The following is a 21,228-nucleotide window of genomic DNA, read 5'->3' on the forward strand; positions in this document are numbered from 1 at the left end:
TGAATCTACTACAATTTTTCTGTTTTGGTTTTAGATTCCACAAATAAATGATATCATATGGTATTTGTCTTTCTCCACCTTGCTTGTTGCACTTAGCATAACACCCTCCAGAACCATCTATGTTGTTGCATACAGTAGGATTTCTTTCTTTCTTCATGGCAGAATAAAATTCAATGTGTATATTTACCTTGTTTTCCTTATGAAAATCATTAATGAATGTATGCTCCCATATTGTAGTTTACCTATTGTTCTATTGATGGTGTACTTTGCTGTTCAGAAGCTTTTTAGTTTGATGTATTCCTACTTGTTCACTTTGTATTGTGTTTCTCTTGTCTGAGGAAATGTGTCTGGAAAAATATTGCTCTATACTTTTGATCAAGACATGTTTTCCTTTGCTTTCTTCTAAGAGTTTTATGGTTAAATGTCTTGCATTCAGGTCTTTGATCCATTTTGATTGACCTTTGTGTATGAAGTTAGGCAGTAATCCAATTACATTCTCTTACACATAGCTGTTTTCCCAACAACATTTATTGAAAGACTATCTTAACACCATTGTATATTCATGGCTCCTTTACTGTGTATTAATTGACCATATATCCATGGATTTATATCTGAGTTCTCTCCTTGTTCCTGTTGATAGACGGGTCTAATCTTGTGTCAGTACCATACTGTTTTAATTACTGTTGCTTTGTCATTTAGCTTGAAGTCAGGGAGTATAATCACCCCAGCTGTGTTCTACTTTCTCAGGAATCCTTTGGCTATTTCTGTATTTTTTGGTTGCATATGAATTTTAGAACTATTTTCTTTGGTTTATTGAAAAGTGCTGTTACAATTTTGATAGGGATAGCACTGAATCTCTAAATTGCTTTGGGCAGAATGGTCATTTTGACAATATTAATTCTTCCTACCCACATGCATTGCTGATACTTTAGCTGTGTGGCTTGCTTTTGCATATCCTTTATAGAGTTTTATGAATGAACAGAACTGCTTAGTTTTGATATAGCTAACTTTATCCATATTTTTCATAACACCTTTATTTGTGAAATCCCTTGTTACTTGAATCTGAAGAATTTATAGTTTGGGCTACAAAACTATCCATCTGCAATTTAGTTTTGTCTTTGATGTGAGGCAGGAATAAATTTCATTTTTATGGCTCTGTAAATTTTAATAAATAGTCCTTCGTGTTCCCTTAATCCCACTTCACTCCTGTGATAAATAAACTGTCCATTTGTACACTGGGCATGTTAAAAGGCAAAATTCAGTTCAGGCCATTTGAAGACCTAATTGGATTATCAAGCAATTCATTGACAGCATCCCATCCAGCAGGTAGAAAGATGGGAGGTTTTATATTCATGAGTGCAGGGAAAGTTATTAGGAAAAGAAAAAGAATATGGATTATTTCAGGCCAGGGCATCTCTTCTGGTGGAAAGAACTGGCAGGGTTTATTGTGCAGATTACCTCCCTAGTGCTGTTAAGGAAATCTCAGATCAACTGTTAAGAGGTCACATTCTTGGAATAGGTTGATTCTGTAACTAAGTCTGGATTTGCTGTCATGGGGGACAAATAACTCCATTTGGGGTCTGTTGTTTCTTTTCTGTGACTTTCAGTATGTAGCATAACTGAGCCACATCCTAGGGAAAATGACGGAACAGACAAAGCTTGATTTTTATATCTCAACATCCCAGGGAGCAGTAAATGATTTCCCTTTAGTGTTGTAATTCAGGTAGTAGGAATTCTCCTTCGTCATGTTTGGGAGCAGAGAGGGAGAGGTCTTTGTCTACTAGTCGAAGACCACAGGGAGCCTGGTCAATTTCTTCTTATGTTTGCATTCCTTTTCTCTCCCTGATAACTTGATGGGGGATGTCTCTGTTCGTTACCTGTTCCCAGTGATGAAGAGGAGGGTTAACAATGTGGACAACCAAACAGACCTTACAGGCTACACCTGCCCTCCCCTGGTATCCCTATTAGCATGTGAGATATTTAAAAATGCAGAGTTGTACAGAATAGGAGCACAAAATCCAGAATTTGTTGCCATTCGAATTATCTTCCTAATGTCAAAATACAGAAAGAAGATTAATTCTTTATATACTATTCCATTCCCCTTCTTCACTTTTCACACCACCAGTCATGAATTTTGTTTCCAGGGTTTATTTCAAATTGTTATTACATAAATATGTATATGTGTGTATGTATGTATCTACATAATATGCATACATTATATACATATATGTAAACAAATTTATGTGCATATATATGCACATGCATAGGAATACATGTACATATGTAATTTAAATGTGCCCATCAAAATGCCTAATTGAAAAGAAAAAATTATGTCATAAATGATACATCACACAGTTAAATTTCATGATCCAGAGTGAAAAGTACCAAGAGTGATGAATCACAAAATGTATTAAACATCAGTTTTAAATGACCATTTCAGCATATAAAGAACTGAAATACAGAATACGGATGTATTATGGATAGTATCATAAGGGAGCGTGGGGACAATTGAAGTTCCCTGGGCCAGGATCCTCACCTGAACCTAAACTACTTGGTGATGTAATTGGCCCTCTGTCAGGCAACTGCTCCCACACCCATAGACAATAAACTATTTTGACTGAGTCACTATACAAATTGCTCTGCCCAGTGCTCTGGATGGAGGCAGAGATGAAGGAGGATTACAGACCTGCAGACTATTTATTGCAGACGTAATTCTAGTGCTTTGAGTATCGCAGGGAGAATAAATCTGGGTAATAAACACTTTTACCCCAAGAATGTTCTGTTTTTATTCCTCATGCTCACTGAATCCATAGTGAACTTGCCAAACATGAAACCCCTTGACAAGACAGGGAGGAAATAGTTTTGCTTCACTCTCTTAGGTTCCCTGACTGGGTCTGAATATTAAACTGACAAATATTACAAGGAATGAAGCATACACAGTCATTTAATAATTGTTTTTTGTGACATGGGAGCCTTCATAGGAAATGAAGACTGGAAGAAACAGTTACACATGAATATTTGTGTGCTAGGTCTGATAAAGACTGGAAAGTAAGAGAGGTCAGAGGGAATGGGGGGCACTGAGCAGGCCGTCTTTCTTGAAGCTCTTCTCTGTGCCTTTGCCTTTGGTTATAAGGATACTCTCTGCCTTTGCTGACCGGGAGGGCTCACATGAAGGTTTCATGATTTGCTCAGGGAAAACATGCTGGAGAATGTCCGAGTGAACTTCTTGCTTCTGATATTTTAAGAACCTCCTTTGACTTAAAATTTTTGACATGCCAAGAATCCATATTTTGGGGGAAGTGTTTCCTGAACCCCCCCACTTTCACATGAATTATACAGAGATCACAGGGGGAAATCGCGCATATGAATGTCAATGCAGTGGTTCCCTCTGGGAAGGGAAAAATTATCAAGAATGTGGAAAATAAAGTGGGAGGGAGGGGACACTTCACATGTACATGTTATTTTATTTCTTTATGAAAACTTAAAGTGAGATGACAATGTATTTTTGATGGTGCCCGGTGACTTACTAGGAAACATTGCTTAAAACACCTTAACTGTATTTATAAATATTTATACCCCCATAAAAAGGTATGTTTTCACACCTAAAATTGGACTTGGGTTTCTTGACATACACCCTCCAAGCCAACAGTGAGGTTGGTTCAGATTCCCCATGGAGCCTTTTCTGGAATGTGGGGAGGAAGAAATTTCCTCTATTGCTCAAGTTGCTTCTGCTTGTTTAAGAATCAAATTGACAGGAGACAGAATAACAGGAGAAAAAACAAAGTTTAATTTCATGTGTAGGAGGAGTTCATAGCTACAAATGCCAAAGACAGTAAGGACCATGGGACTATATGTCATTCTGAAGGAGGGAGAAGAGGGGACGGGCCTGAGATTGCAAAGGAGAATGGAGGCAATCACAGGAATATGAAAGAGTAAATATTTGGTAAACAAGTGTTTGCTGGGCCACACAGAATTGATGGCACACAGAGAGGGATGGTACAGCCTCGCCACACCCTTTCCTGTCTACTACCCCTTATTCACATTAGAATGTAGTTACCTATGGGGATGGCTGTCCTACCAGAGTAGGTGCTCCATCCAAACTGTTTTTATGCACTAGTCAGGTGACCATTTAATAATGTACATAACTGTCAAATCACAATGTTGTACAGTATAATACTGTACATCAATGATACTTCAAATAAAAATACCCAGAAAAATATTTTTATTCAATTGAGGGGAGAGGTCAAGTTTCCTTCTGAGTCTTTTGGGCCTTGATTGCTTTCAACTCTGAGACAATATGCAAGTCACAGTGGCACATCTTGGGCAGCCTGCTCTTGGCCCCTGCAGAAACAAAGATGCCTTTGTTTGTAACTATGAAAAGAATGCAAAATTAATTTAAAAATAGTGTATGTGTATAGATGCAAGACAAGTGAAGCCAGGTAAAGAGAAACAGGTGGGTAAAACATAATTGGGATGCAACCATCCTGAATTCCTACTGTCTATAGGTTTGGTCTGTAAGGGTTTGCAGTGTTCTGGGATCAGAATGACACTAAATTGGCTAGGCTAATGAGGACTTGGAATATTGAGCCCCCTGGGAGACAGAGAGTCAGCCTGTGACCACCTCATACAACAGCCCCGTCGAGTCAGCAACCAACACAACTGAGGATTCTCCCAGGGATTCTCCTTCTTCATCATGAACCAGGGGCCTCACTCAAGGTGTCTGCCCTTCCTGAGGACAGACTTCCATCTTCCACATCCAGGGGATGCATCGCACATCATTCCTCAGTGACGTGACCAGGTAACCCAAGTTTCTGAGTTAATGCACTGGAAATAAGGGCCGGTGTTCTACCAAAATTCCTTCCCATGAAGGCAGTGAAGAGGGTTCATGCTTAGAATGATCAGAACCCAGTAGGCCATGGAGCTCTGGCATCACTGTCTATCAGTGCACTGGACATCCCATATATGGGATTTGCATATCTCACGTGGCACCAGTGCTCCCTGGCCTTCATTCTCCTGGTGTCCTAACCCCATTCTCTAGGGTGCATTTCCTCCAGAGCCAAAATCTGCTTCTTCTCAGACAGGATTTCTACTAAATTTTCTGATATTTACTTCAGTTCTTGGGGAGGTGACACAGAAATTCTTTGCTGATATTTACCTTTGATTCTCTTTCCTGGTTCTTCATAACATGATTGTGTAGAAAACCTGTTGTATTGTCCCCATAGCCAACATGGGGAATAAGAGGGTGGCCCAAGAAACTGTGATTTCGAGTCCCTTCCTAGTCTCACCTGTTCTTTAAAAAAGTACCACATATTGATCGGGGGCGGAGCCAACATGGCGGCGTGAGTAGGACAGTGGGAATCTCCTCCCGAAAACATATATACTTTTGAAAATACAACAAACACAACTAGCCCTAAAAGAGAGACCAGAAGACGCAGGACAGTGGCCAGACTGCAGCTACACCAGCGAAAGCACAGCGACTGGTGAAAGGGGTAAGATACAAGCCCTGGCCCAGCGGGACCCGAGCGCCCCTCCCCCCAGCTCCCGGCGGGAGAACAATAGGCAGAGCGGGAGGGAGACGGAGCCCAGGACTGCTGAACACCCAGCCCCAGCCACCCCCACCAGAGCACAGACACAGTGCGTGGGCGGGGGTCCCTGGATACTGGGGAAACAGGGCAACAAGATCTCTGAGTGGGTGCCGAAGCTGAGGCACCTGTGACAAAGAAAAGCGGGGGCTTTTTGAAAGTCTTAAAGGGACAGGGACTTAACAGCTTGACGGAAACAAAACAGGTCATAGTCCAGCAGCTGGAAATTACAGGGAAAACCGGGCGCACTAACACCCTGGGCAACAGCTCTGAGACCCCTCACGGAGGTAAAGAGCCAAACAGCACCCCCATCCATTACCCCTCCGGGCGCTGCGAAAGCAGAGAAGCAGCCTGAGACAAACTCCACCCACAGAAAGGGAAATTCATCTCTTCTGGCCAGGCAAGACACAAAGACCCAGTCTACACGCAATTACCCAACACAAGCCACTAGGGGTCGGAGTTGTCCCAGTAAAGAAAGGCCAGTAGAAAGTGAAAAGTTTGGCCCTCCCAGCTGACAGTCAATAGCACCTGTCAACACGAAAAGGCAAAAATATATGATCCAGACAAAACTAACCCAGACAGCTTCGGCATCTGCTACATCTTCCCCTGAGAAGGAATCTGGGGAGATAGATTTAGCCAGTCTACCTGAAAAAGAATTCAAAACAAAAGTCATAACCATGCTGATGGACTTGCAGAGAAATATGCAAGAACTAAGGAAGGAGAATTCAGAAATAAAACAAGCTCTGGAAGGACTTCAAAACAGAATGGACGAGATGCAAGAGACCATTAATGGACTAGAAAACAGAGAACAGGAACGCAGAGAAGCTGATGCAGAGAGAGATAAAAGGATCTCCAGGAATGAAAGAATTTTAAGAGAGCTGAGTGACCAATCGAAAAGGAACAATATATGAATTATACGTATACCAGAAGAAGTAGAGAGAGAAAAGGGATAGAAAATGTCTTTGAAGAAATAATTGCTGAACACTTCCCCAAACTAGGGAAAGAAATGGCCTCTCAGACCACAGAGGTACACAGAACTCCCATGACAAGGGATCCAAGGAGGGCAACACCGACACATAATAATTAAAATGGCAAAGATCAAAGACAAGGACAAAGTATTAAAGGCAGCCAGAGAGAAAAAAAAGTTTACCTACATAGGAAAACCCAACAGGCTATCATCAGACTTCTCAACAGGAAACCTACAGGCCAGAAGAGAAAGGCATGATATACTTAATGCAATGAAACAGAAGGGACTCGAACGAAGACTACTTTATCCAGCACGAATATCATTTAAAAATGAAGGTGGGATTAAACAATTATCAGATAAGCAAAAGTTGAGGGAATTTACCTCCCACAAACCACCTCTACAGGGCATCCTACAGGGACTGCTCTAGATGGGCATACTCCTAAAAAGAGCACAGAAGAAAACACCCAACATATGAAGAAGGGAGGAGGAGGAATAAGAAGGGAGAGAAATAAAGAATCACCAGACCGCGTTTATAATAGCTCAACAAGCGAGTTAAGTTAGAGAGTAAGATAGTAAAGAAGCTAACCCTAAACCTTTGGTAACCACAAACTTAAAGCCTGCAATGGCAATAAATTCATACCTTTCAATAATCACCCTAAATGTAAATGGACTGAATGCAGCAATCAAAAGACACAGAGTAATAGAATGGATAAAAAAGCAAGATCCATTCATATGCTGCTTACAAGAGACTCACCTCAAACCCAAAGACGCGCACAGACTTAAAGTCAAGGGATGGAAAAAGATATTTCAAGCAAACAACAGAGAGAAGAAAGCAGGTGTTGCAATTCTGGTATCAGAGAAAACAGATTTCAAAATAAAGAAAGTAACAAAAGACAAAGAAGGACACTACATAATGATAAAGGGCTCAGTCCATCAAGAGGATATAACCATTATAAATATATATGCACCCAATACAGGAGCACCAACATACCTGAAATAAATATTAACAGAACTAAAGGAGGAAATAGAATGCAATGCATTCATTCTAGGAGACTTCAACATACCACTCACTCCAAAGGACAGATCCACCAGACAGAAAATAAGTAAGGACACAGAGGCACTGAACAACACACTAGAACAGATGGACCTAATAGACATCTATAGAACTCTACATCCAAAAGCAACAGGATACACATTCTTCTCAAGTGCACATGGAACATTATCCAGAATAGACCACATACTAGGCCACAAAAAGAGCCTCAGTAAATTCCAAAAGATTGAAATCCTGCCAACCAACTTTTCAGACCACAAAGGCATTAAACTAGAAATAAACTGTTCAAAGAAAGCAAAAAGGCTCACAAACACATGGAGGCTAAACAACACGCTCCTAAATAATCAATGGATCAATGACCAAATCAAAATGTAGATCCAGCAATATATGGAAACAAATGACAACAACAACACTAAGCCCCAACTTCTGTGGGACACAGCAAAAGCAGTCTTAAGAGGAAAGTATATAGCAATCCAAGAATATTTAAAAAAGGAAGAACAAGCCCAAATGAATGGTCTAATGTCACAATTATCGAAACTGGAAAAAGAAGAACAAATGAGGCCTAAGGTCAGCAGAAGGAGGGACATAATAAAGAGAAGAGAAGAAATAAATAAAATTGAGAAGAATAAAACAATAGCAAAAATCAATGAAACCAAGAGCTTGTTCTTTGAGATAATAAACAAAATAGATAAGCCTCTAGCCAGATTTACTAAGAGGAAAAGAGAGTCAACACAAATCAACAGTATCAGAAATGAGAAAGGAAAAATCACGACAGACCCCGCAGAAATACAAAGAATTATTAGAGAATACTATGAAAACCTATATGCTAACAAGCTGGGAAACCTGGGAGAAATGGACAACTTCCTAGAAAAATACAACCTTCCAAGACTGACCCAGAAAGAAACACAAAATCTAAACAGACCAATTACCAGCAACGAAATTGAAGCGGTAATCAAAAAACTACCCAAGAACAAAACCCCCGGGCCAGATGGATTTACCTCGGAATTTATCAGACATACAGGGAAGACATAATACCCATTCTCCTTAAAGTTTTCCAAAAAATAGAAGAGGAGTAGATACTCCCAAACTCATTCTATGAAGCTAACATTGTCCTAATTCCAAAACCAGGCAAAGATACCACCAAAAAAGAAAACTACAGACCAATATCCCTGATGAATGTAGAGGCAAAAATACTCAATAAAATTTTAGCAAACCTAATTCAAAAATACATCAAAAGGACAGTACACCATGACCAAGTGGGATTCATTCCAGGGATGCTAGGATGGCACAACATTCGAAAGTCCATCAACATCATCCACCACATCAACAAAAAGAAAGACAAAAACCACATGATGATCTCCATACATGCTGAAAAAGCATTCGACAAAGTTCAACATTCATTCATGATAAAAACTCTCAGCAAAATGTGAATAGAGGGCAAGTACCTCAACATAATAAAGGCCATCAATGATAAACCCACAGCCAACATTATATTGAACAGCAAGAAGCTGAAGGCATTTCCGCTGAGATCGGGAACTAGACAAGGATGCCCACTCTCCCCACTATTATTTAGCATACTACTGGAGGTCCTAGCCACGGCAATCAGACAAAACAAAAAAATGCAAGGAATCCAGATTGGTAAAGAAGAAGTTAAACTGTCACTATTTGCATATGACATGATACTGTGCATAAAAAACCCTAAAGACTCCACCCCAGAACTACTAGAACTGATATCGGAATACAGCAAAGTTGCAGGATACAAAATCAACACACAGAAATCTGTGGCTTTCCTATATACCAACAATGAACCAACAGAAAGAGAAATCAGGAAAACAACTCCATTCACAATTGCATAAAAAAAAAATACCTAGGAATAAACCTAACCAAAGAAGTGAAAGACTTATACTCTGAAAACTACAAGTCACTCTTAAAAGAAATTAAAGGGTCACTAACAGATGGAAACGCATCCCATTCTCATGGCTTAGAAGAATTAATATCGTCAAAATGGCCATCCTGCCCAGAGCAATATACAGATTTGATGCAATACCTATGAAACTACCAGCAACATTCTTCAGTGAACTGGAACAAATAATTCAATAATTCATATGGAACCACCAAAGACCCAGAACAGCCAAAGCAATCCTGAGAAAGAAGAATAAAGTATGGGGGTTCTCCCTCCCCAACTTCAAGCTCTATTATTAAGTCATAGTAATCAAGACAATTTGGTACTGGCACAAGAACAGCGCCACAGACGAATGGAACAGACTAGACAATCCAGTCATTAACCCAGACATATATGGTCAATTAATATTAGATAAAGGAGCCATGGACATACAATGGCGAAATGACAGTCTCTTCAACAGATGGTGCTGGCAAAACTGGACAGCTACATGTATGACAATGAAACTGGACCATTGTCTAACCCCATATACAAAAGTAAACTCAAAATGGATCAAAGAGCTGAATGTAAGTCACAAAACCATTAAACTCTTGGAAGAAAACATAGGCAAAAACCTCTTAGACATAAACATGAGTGACCTCTTCTTGAATATATCTCCCCGGGCAAGGAAAACAACAGAGAACATGAACAAGTGGGACTATATTAAGCTGAAAAGCTTATGTACAGCCAAAGACATCATCAATAGAACAAAAAGGAACCCTACAGTATGGGAGAATATATTTGAAAATGACACATCCGATAAAGGCTTGACGTCCAGAATATATAAAGAGCTCACATGCCTCAACAAACAAAAAACAAATAACCCAATTAAAAAATAGGCAGAGGAACTGAACAAAAGGTTCTCCAAAAAAGAAATACAGATCTCCAACAAAAACATGAAAAAGATGCTCCACATCACTAATTATCAGATAAATGCAAATTAAAACTACAACGAGGTATCACCTCACACCAGTAAGGATGGCTGCCATCCAAAAGACAAACAATAACAAATGTTGGCGAGGCTGTGGAGAAAGGGGAACCCTCCTACACTGCTGGTGGGAATGTAAATTAGTTCAACCATTGTGGAAAGCAGTATGGAGGTACATCAAAATGCTCAAAGCAGACATACCAATTGACCTAGGAATTTACCCTAAGAATGCAGCAATCAAGTATGAGAAAGACCAATGTACCCCTATGTTTATCGCAGCACTATTTACAATAGCCAAGAATTGGAAGTAACGTAAATGTCCATCTATAGATGAATGCATAAAGAAGATGTGGTACATATGCACAATGGCATACTACTCAGCCATAAGAAAAGGGCAAATCCTACCATTTGCAGCAACATGGATGGAGCTGGAGGGTATTATGCTCAGTGAAACAAGCCAAGCAGAGAAAGAGAAATACCAAATGATTTCACTCATCTGTGGTGTATAAGAACAAAGGAAAAACTGAAGGAACAAAACAGCAGCAGAATCACAGAACTCAAGAATGGACTAACAGGTACCAAAGGGAAACAGACTGGGGAGGAATGGTGGGTAGGGATGGATAAAGCGGGGGGGAACGGGGGATATTAAGATTAGCATCCATAGGGGGGTGGGAGAATGGGGAGGGCTGTAGAACACAGAGAAGACAAGTAGTAATTCTACAACATTTTGCTACACTGATGGACAATGACTGTAAAGGAGTATATAGGGGGACCTGGTATAGGGGAAAGCCTAGTAAACAAAGTATTCATCATGTAAGTGTAGAGTAATGATAAAAAAAAATGCTGTTCCTGTGTGGTGACCTCCAATGAGTTCTACACAATGATATAAAGGGCATATAAAAGTGTAGGCAAAGGGTCTGTTTGTGTTTATACAGAGGATCAAAGCCTAATTTGGCTACCCCGAAAATGAACTAAGATACGATATGAAAATGAACTTCCAACATCAGCACTCTCGGGAAGACTCATGCCAGAAGAGGATCAGCAAAAAAAAACCCAACAAAGATCCACGCACTGCTACAGCTGTAGATGCACCCATCCCACCAATTCCTGGACTTGCCATGGGAATGAAGAAGGAGATATCTAAGCTGGCCTGTGCATACAGTAAAACAACAAATTTGACTGGATCTATACTGTTGGAACTCAACAAAGAATTAGGAGAAGTGCAAATTGTAGCACTCCAAAATGTTACAACCACAGACTATTTACTGTTAAAAGAACATATGGGATGTGAACAGTCCCCAGGAATGGGTTGTTTTAATTTATCTGAATTCTCTCAGACTATTCAAGTTCAGTTGGACAATATCCACCATATCATAGATAAGTTTTCACAAATGCCTAAGGTGCCTAACTGGTTTTCTTGGTTTCACTGGAGATGGCTGGTAATTACAGTATGCTTTGGTTACATAACTGTACTTCTATTATGTTAATGTGTGCACACAATTTAATTAGTAGTTTAAAACCTATGCATGCTGAAGTTACTCTACAAGAAGGTATGTCAAAGAAATAATCAATCTTCCCAGGTTTTCTTCCGCCTGCTACTTCTATAGCTTTTCTTCTTCCTACCTAATTACAACCCTTAAATAGAATTCATGCCACATGTCGAATTTACCGAATATCATAATTCTTCCAAGTGGTAAAGACACCTCAAGAAAAATGCTGGGCATAGAAGCCACAGGGCATAAATATGCAAAGATGTAAAAAGCTAACCTTTTCAAACAATAAGGCTTCTCTCTCACTTACCAACTTAACATTTCTCTGTATGGCCCCGGAAGATGACCGGTTAGCCAGAGACGGGTAAGATTCCTCAAGGGAGGAACAACCTAGGACAGGCACAGTCGCAGGGGGGCCAACAGGTGAGAAAATGGGGATCAGCAGAGGTGAGGCTTAGAACCTCCCCCCTCCTGTTCTGAGAGAAATCTTCTGCATAAGTGGATGTTTTATTGCCCATGTCTATCTCGGATTAACACATAGTCTTCAGGCACACACCTGATCATCTATATTTGCTGTCTTACAACACTAAACTATGTTTTCTACCTTTATCTTGTATCTACCTACCACTTCAGCATTTTATTAAAAATAATAATAATAAAGAGAGAAATGTGGTATCCACATATAAATCAAGTTTAAAAATCAAATGAATATTCATATTTGAACTGTTTATAGTTCATAATGCATGAACAAAACCGAAAGCTTCTGTGATGACTGCCCTTGTAATGTTCACCATGTAACTTATTCACTATGTAAGAATTTGTACTCCATGTAAGAACTTGTTCGTTATGCATCAGAAGATTGGAGACTGACGAAAATTAGGCTTGGGGTGGATTAATGTTTGTGCATTGAGTATTGACCCCCCTATACAGAATTTTATTGTTGTTAACAACCATTTGATCAATAAATATGAGAGATGCCCTCCCAAAATATATATATATATATACATATATATATATGAACACACTTCCAATTGTAAAATAAATAAGTAACCGGGATGTAATGTATAGCATAAGGAATATAGTCAAAATATTGTAACAACTTGGTATGGTGATCACTGGTACCTAGAATTATCATGTATATAAATGTTGAATCACTGTGTTGTACACCTGAAACTAATGTAATACTGTGTGTCAACTACCCTTCAATAAAAAATAATTATCCAGGAAAAAAAAATTTACATAAAAAAAAAATAAATAAATAATTATCTTTTAAATTAAATGGAGGTAAAAAAAAAACCAACATATATTTTAAGTAAAAGCAGCAGAAACAGTGTTATTTCTTATTTGTTTCCTTTTCTTTTATTTTTTATAACTTAGCACATCAGCATCACAAAGAAAGGATATTGTGATTTTTAAAAGGCATATGCCCACCCCTCACTCACATCAGTACAGAATGAATGAATGCTGACATTGTTTTGTATTGCCTTCAATTGTTTATATAAAATAACACAATAATATGCCTACATAAGTTGCCCCTATTGAATTACACTCTCTGCTCTCCCACGTCTAGAGGCATACTACCTTGAACACAATGGCTTCCCTCATGCATGACTTTGGACTTTATCTGCATTCATAATTATATATATAGAGAGAGGCAGTAAGCATAATTCCTATTAGGATGTGGAGAAATAAATTGTGATGTAACTGTATAGTAAGATATTTCCTGAGGTATTTTTATTTCAATTTCTTTTCCTTTTTCTTTTTTTAAAAAATAAATAGAGTTGATTATGATCTTGTTTTTATATTAATGCAGCTGGACTAAATACCAAATTAATCAAAAAATAAATTACATGAGAGAGCCAACTGTAAATGACATATCCGGTGTGGTCATATTCACAAAAAGGTTTTAAAATTCAAAACACTGCAATTTTGTGTGGTATCATAATATTAAATACAGTAAAAAGTGCAGAAGAATCCTGTTTATCAAATTAGTGTTGTAGTTCCTTGTGGAAGTAAAAGAATCAAGATTGTATAAATACATGATACAGTGACTTCAAATATATCTGTATTAAATATTGCAATAAAAACACCTAGTATTGCTGATATAAGTGAATTTGATAATGTTGACTGGTTGGTACCAAGGTCTCCACTGGTGTATTTGTAATTTTCTTTCACTTGAATGATTCATAGTAAAAATAAATACATGTGTTTAGGATCAAGAAATATTATTAAATTTCTCATGCTGTAGGATTTCTGTCATATGTTTTTTCTCTCCTGTAGGTTTTCATTATTTGTGTTCACTCCAATATCTAATTATTTTTGTTATTTAATTCGTTTAAATTGCTGTGTATTTCATCCCATGTCCTTGTCGGATGAATAATGACATCACCGATGTTTCCTTCATTCCTTTCCTACATGATAAAGGTTTCAAACTGGAGTCTCAGCTCTTAATCTCTTCCCTGAAATTTGCTGTTGTCACAGTTGGGATGTTCTTCTTGATTGTTTTCTTCCACTTGCCGAGCCCACTGCCTTCTTCTGATGAGTGAGACATGCTAGGAGCTGCTGTTCATGGCAGAAAGGGAGAACCACGATAGGAAATGTCAGGGTGGGGGTGCCCTGTGCTGACTGCCATGCTGGATGTGTTTCTATTCGTCATCATCATAGTAACATCCCCATAAGGTCGGATGAGGGTTCCCATTACACAACTGAGGACACGAGGCCTCTGCAGAGACAATGTTCCCACTTCACAAAGCAAGTGCTGCTCTGGACTGAGCTCAATGTTTGAGTTCAAGCAATCCTCCAAATGACAAACACTTTCGCGGCCACTGCAGGCTCCCCAGGAGAGCGAGGACCACTGCTTCACAGAGACCATCCTGTAGGTCACTTGATTAGCTTGTAAATAGCATGTATTTCTGCATTATCTTGTCTCGGTCTTCTGATGACCAAAAGATTGTTCTTATTTTCCTATATGAAAATACAATTCATTCTTTCTCAGATGTAAGTGTTTTTCTTAACGATAGGACACAAACACCTTAGGGGAAGACATCCTCTTAGCATGAGACAGAGAATCTCACTGACACAGTGCTCTGCTTCTTGAAGAATGAACCATTAAGGCAGATGAGGACCGTTTCAACTGGGGCGTCTTATGAGCATCAGGTTGATGGTCAACATTTCTTCCCTTTGTCAGGAGCGGAGCATATACTTGAATGAATGCCGTGACCTGCTGTGTGCTACTTCATGGGTAGAGGTAGACATATCTTACAAGAAATGGAAAAGATTTCAGGTATTGTTCAGAACGAAAATGTTGAAAATATTAAAGGATATTATGAAATCTGTATGATAATAAAGGCTATTTCTGTGTCATCAGGGGCATTAAGAGAGACTTTTCAAGAAAGTCAAGTCAGCAGACACATGATGTAAATCGAGACCCAGTCTTTGTTGTGCACCGATGGTACTTTCTGTCCGTGACCTAGCCTCAACTTACCCAAGTGTCCTCATGGGTAAATGGGATCATAGCATATACTAATGCATCTGTGATGTGACCAGTTCTACAGATGATTCTGAGGAATGCCAACTATTGGGGACCATTGTTCTAGATGCAGATTTCATAACATTATTCTTGTCCTTCTGTTTGTTTGATGGCATGGGATATTTCTAAAGGAAATGCATGTCTTTTTATTGGTTTCAGTCTCAGCACTTGTCACAATGTATAAAATGAATTTGGTGACCTCTAAATATTTGTGTCAGTAATGGGAAGACAGGAAAGAAATTGTGTGAGAGATGGTGATGGAGGGAGTAATTAGCAGTGGGACAGATCTGAATATACGTCTGGGTTCACAATATACACAGAGGGTACTGTCTGTTTTAATTTAAGCACTAATTCTCAAATATTAGCATGTTACAAATTCATCAGGAGAGCTTGTTAAAATACACATTTCTGGTCCTCACGTCTGAGTTTCTCCACAGTAAGCTTCAGTAGTACCAAGAATTTTCATTTCTAAGAAGTTCCCAGTTGATGTTGCTGCTGTGAGACCAGGAACTATTTTTTTCACTGAATTTTTTATATCAGATTCATAAACAACATGAATCACACAGATGTTTCAGAATTCCTCCTCCTGGGATTGACAGACAATCCAGAACTGCTACCCTTCCTCCTTGGGCTGTTCCTGTCCATGTACCTGGTCACCATCCTGGGGAACCTGCTCATCATCCTGGCCATCAGCTCTGACCCCCAACTCCACACTCCCATGTACTACTTCCTCTGCAACCTGTCCCTGGCTGATATCTGTATAAGCACAAACACCATCCCCAAAATGCTGGTGAACATCCAAGCACAGAATCCGCACATTAGCTACACTGGCTGCACTGCACAGATTGGTTTTGTCCTATTTTTTTGGTGGTTTTGAAAACTGCCTCCTTGCAGCAATGGCCTATGACCGATATGTGGCCGTCTGCCATCCACTGAGGTACACGGTCATCATGAGCCCCCGGCTCTGTGTCCTCCTGATTCTGCTCTCTCTGTTCCTCAGCATCGTGGATGCCCAGCTCCACAGTCTGATGGCGCTGAGGCTGTCCTTCTGCACTAACAGGGAAATCCCCCACTTCTTCTGTGAACTTGCTCAGGTCATCAAGCTGGCCTGCTCTGATACCCTCATCAGTAATTTCCTGATATATTTTATGGGCAGCCTATTTGGGGGTGTTCCTGTATCTGGGATCATTTTCTCTTATACTCAAATTCTCTCTTCCATTTTGAGAATGACCTCGGAGGAGGGAAAGCAGAAAGCCTTTTCCACCTGTGGGTCTCACCTCTCAGTTGTCTCCTTGTTCTATGGGACAGGTTTTGGGGTGTACATTAGTTCTGCAGTTACTGACTCTTCCAGGAAGGCTGCAGTGGCCTCAATGATGTACATTGTGGTTCCCCAGATGATGAACCCCTTCATCTACAGCCTGAGGGACAGGGACATGAAGGGGGCCTTGAGGAAAATAATTACTAGGATACATCTGTCTTTAATGGGGTCACCTGCTTTAGGCTTGTTTTTCTTGAATGAGTCAAAGTGACAGGATTCTTTAGTGAGCAACATGCCTGCTTTTCCACCACCATATGGTTCTAAGATGATCAGATCACATGATGGCCACGTGCATCTCAACATGGGCTTGAAATGTGATGATACTTTTTGTCCAACTCCAGGATGTTTGAAAATGACTTCAGTTTTCTAAACTTAGTTTTTTTGCTCAGGGTCCATAGAATCAAAGCTGAATCAGGGTTTCTAGTTTAGGTGACTTTTTTGAAGACTACCCCCCAAACAAGGAGCATTGTAGAAGGTGGATAGGATAGGGGAAGCTTTGAAGCAAGGCTGTGATAATTTCTAGAGACTAGCTTTTGTCTGATCTGTGGTTACAACCATGCCAGTTGCATCCCAGATTTAGGCGTGTAGTGGGGCACGGCAGCTAGTCTTTCTAACCCCAATTAAGTACTCAGACTAGTCGTTTGTAAAACATACCCTTCCAAGGCTACTTTAGCCTCCACTATACTAATTTTCATTAACTGTAAAATGGATTTAATTAGATTTTCCTGGTGGTTTGAAGTGATTGTGTGATATTTGAGATTCATCAGTGGGAAACAGATACAGGTGTCAGATCTGTTAATACTAGATCTGTCCACAGAGTCAACAGAAGACATATGTGTCATGGGTTGGATGGTGGTCTTCAAAATATATGGCCACATCCCAATTCTCCTTAATATCATATAATATAAATATCATATAAATATTAATTTTTATCATCAGGGTGAGTTGTACTTATTTACAAAATCGAGTCGTTTCAGTGGAAGACATTCAGCTGGATTTTCAGGAGGGACAGACAGTGAATGTAATCACACATATCCTTATAACATAGACAGATATGCAGCCAGACCCAGAGAAAAGGCAGGAGCAATGTAACCGTGCAGAGAAACTGGGTTGATGCAACCAACATTTAACTGCCAGTATTGTGGAGTTTTGCCCTACAATAATGTCATTTTTATAACTTTATACTTATTTTATTGCTTTTGCATGTGCATACATACAATGTGTTACAAAGGCTAACTTCTTTTTGACCTTATTAAAGTTTCAACTTAATTAATGAATATGACTTCTTGGTTGTCATGCTCCTCATTGCAGTTCTGAGAATTCAATCATGTTGCTGGGTTTAGCAGATATTTGTTCATTTTCAATGCTGTCTATTAATATTTATATGTTACCATAAAAAAGACAGGTTTTATGATGTTGATGAATATTTTGGCAAATATTTCAACCTCTTATGAATAAAGTTGTTTGAATAGTCTCTTCTATATCTCCTTGCATAAATCAGAGACGGTTTTATAGTTGGAATGGAATTATTGGCTACTGGGATGTATCCTTCTTCCTTTTGCAGTTTCAAAGAGCGTTCCTAAGCATTTGGACCAAGTTACCCTCACATTATATGTTCCTGCTTTTCTACATCATCAGCAGAACATTTTCATTCCCTCTGATAAAGGGCTGTAAAATATCACTTATTTAATTTATATTTCTCTTATTATTAGTGTAAGCCTTTTCATAACTTATGGGCCATTTATTTTCCCCCTGTGTGAAAGCCATGCCTATGATATTTCCATTGAAATCCGTGTCTATGATATTTCCACGGAGATGTTTATCTTTCTTATTAATTCATGTGTTCTTTGTTCAATTGGTTAGCCATCCTTTATGAGTTTATGCATTGCAAATCTATTCTTTAGGTGAGTGGCTCATTTTCCATGTCCTTTATCCACAATGTTTGTAATTCATTATTGTGATAAATTTTGGAATAATTTAATATGTCAAAATTTTCCCTGATGATTGAGGCTCAGTAGGTCTTGTTGTTGAAATCCCTACTTACTTCACTCTAAAGGACTGGTACTTTGCCTTTTCCATTTGAGGCATGAAGGTCAAATTAATTTTTATGTTTGATATGAGATAGGAATCCAAATTTGTTTTTACATTTGAGAGCTTTTCATTGAACTGCCCATCCATTCACTATAATGCCAGTTGGTAATAAGTACACTGCTCATTTATAGTAGACAAGCTTCCCTGCACCAACATGCTATGTCTTAATTATTGTATCACATCAGTCAGCTAAAACTAAATTTATTGCATTAACAAACAAGTCCCGTTTTTTATTTTTCCTTATAATCAAAATGGCACATTGCACCACAGGTTGCCCACTTTTATAATAATTGCAACATTATTGACTACAAACCCTGTAACTTTTATTTATAGCCCATAAGGTTTAAAATAGAGATATATAGTTTGAATCTACTAGTATGAAATTGAGAAACATCAGTAATGGAATTCTAAAAGGGAGTGAAATAACTGTTCATATTAGTCCATACTGATTATAGAGTACATATTAGAATCTGCTCAGAGAGTGATACTCATCAATGTGGTAGAACAGTAGGCCCTTTCTTTTACCTCCACATAATAACAATAATTGGCCCATCCATGAATTCTTAAAGAATCATAAAGCTTCTCTACCTTGCAAAGTTCTCATTGTTTAATTCTCAATCCTTCCCCTAATGGAGTTATCAGCAACATGGATTCAGTTTACTGTTTTTATTGAAGTAAGTTGATACACAATCTTATATTGGTTTCAAATAGAAAACACAGTGTTTTAAGTTACCCACGTTATTAAATCCTCACACCAACTAGAAGACCTACCACCTGTCAACATAGAAAGATGTTTCAGCATCTTTAGCTATACTACCCATGCTATGCTACCATCCCTGCCACCAACTTATATTTTGATTAAGAATTTTTGTGCTCCTTTATCCCATTCACTCTCTCCATTCATCCCCTCTCCTCTATGGTAACTACAAGTCACTTTCACCTGTATCTGCTGCTGTTTTGTTCTTTTTGTTTTATTTTGTGTTTAGATTCCCAAAATAAGTGATTTCATATGATATTTGTCTTTCTCCACCTGGCTTATTTTACTTATCAAAATACCCTCTAGATCCACTCATATTTTTGCAAATTGCAGGATTTCTTTCTTTTTTACGGCTGCTTAACATTCCATTTTGTATATCTACCCTATTCTCTTTATCCATTCATCTACTGATGGACACTTTGATTGCTTCTATATCTTCACTATTGTAAATAATAAGGCAGTAAACATAGGGGTGCATATATCTTTGAATAAAAGGTTTTGTTTTCTTCAGGTGATTTTATAGAGGCAGAAATACTGGGTCATATGGAACTTCTGTTTATAGCTCTTTTAGGAAGCATCACACTGCATCTCACAGGGGCTCTACCAATTTACATTCCCACCAACGGTGCAGGAGGTTTCATGTTGTTTTACATCCTCACCAAAACTTGTTATTTCTCATCTTTTGGAGAGTGGCAATTCTGACTGGTGTGAGGGATATCTTACTGGGGTATTTATTTGCATTTTCTTATGATTAGTGATGTGGAGCACTTATTCTCATGTTTGTGGGCCATTATATTTCTGCTTTGGAAGAATCTCTGATTCAGTTCATTTCTTACTAAGATAAATTTCTTTGTTTTCTTTAAGCATAACATTATTTTGGATTTATTCTTCTGTAACTGGCTACTATTTCTCTGTCTCCTACAATCATCATCCTCATCTCCCCAGCCTGCACCACAGGAGGGACATTTGGATCAGCATTAAGTCCCTCTCTATAGCTAACATCACTTCTTTGCAATAGCATCCAGACTCATGGCATGTAGGCCATCAATCCACTAAAAATTCCCAAACTTATGTCTCCATAAAGCTCCTCTACCTTGATTTCCAGAAGTGTATATTCATCTGTCCACTGACATCCCCACATATATGCCACACAGGCATTTTGAACCCAAGTCCTTATTTTAATCTACAAATACAATATGCTCATAGTTTTTCCCATCATCATTGATGGCAACTCCCATTTTTCTGCTGCTGAGTACTTTCCTCTCACTGGCACCACCCTTGATCCCTACTTTCTCTTAGAACCTGAGCCAAATCTTCCAGAAAACCCTCTTCTTTAAATATCAAAATATATCCAGATCTAGTTGAGTCTTGTGTGTCCACCATTCACACCTTGATTGAAGTCACTAGAAATTTAGAATTGTTCAAAAGCCACCTCCCCTTTGGCTGTCCTTTGTCTGTCTTGTCATCAGTAGGATGTTCATATAATCTGTCTGACATTAGCTCTTTAATATCCTCTTTAACGTTATTTTTCCTCTTATCTGTTTCAGCCCATGCTGGTCTTCTTATGTTCTGATTA

The 21,228-nt window shown here is 38.8% G+C and overlaps 1 pseudogene; it reads left to right on the forward strand.

Annotated features, from left to right (window-relative positions):
• Window positions 1-4,763: 4,763 nt before the first annotated feature.
• On the forward strand, window positions 4,764-17,015 carry LOC118921171 (olfactory receptor 7G2-like; annotated as a pseudogene).
• Window positions 17,016-21,228: the final 4,213 nt, after the last annotated feature.

This window comes from Manis pentadactyla, chromosome 12 (assembly GCF_030020395.1).
Source record: "Manis pentadactyla isolate mManPen7 chromosome 12, mManPen7.hap1, whole genome shotgun sequence".
In the NCBI taxonomy this organism is placed as follows: domain Eukaryota; kingdom Metazoa; phylum Chordata; class Mammalia; order Pholidota; family Manidae; genus Manis; species Manis pentadactyla.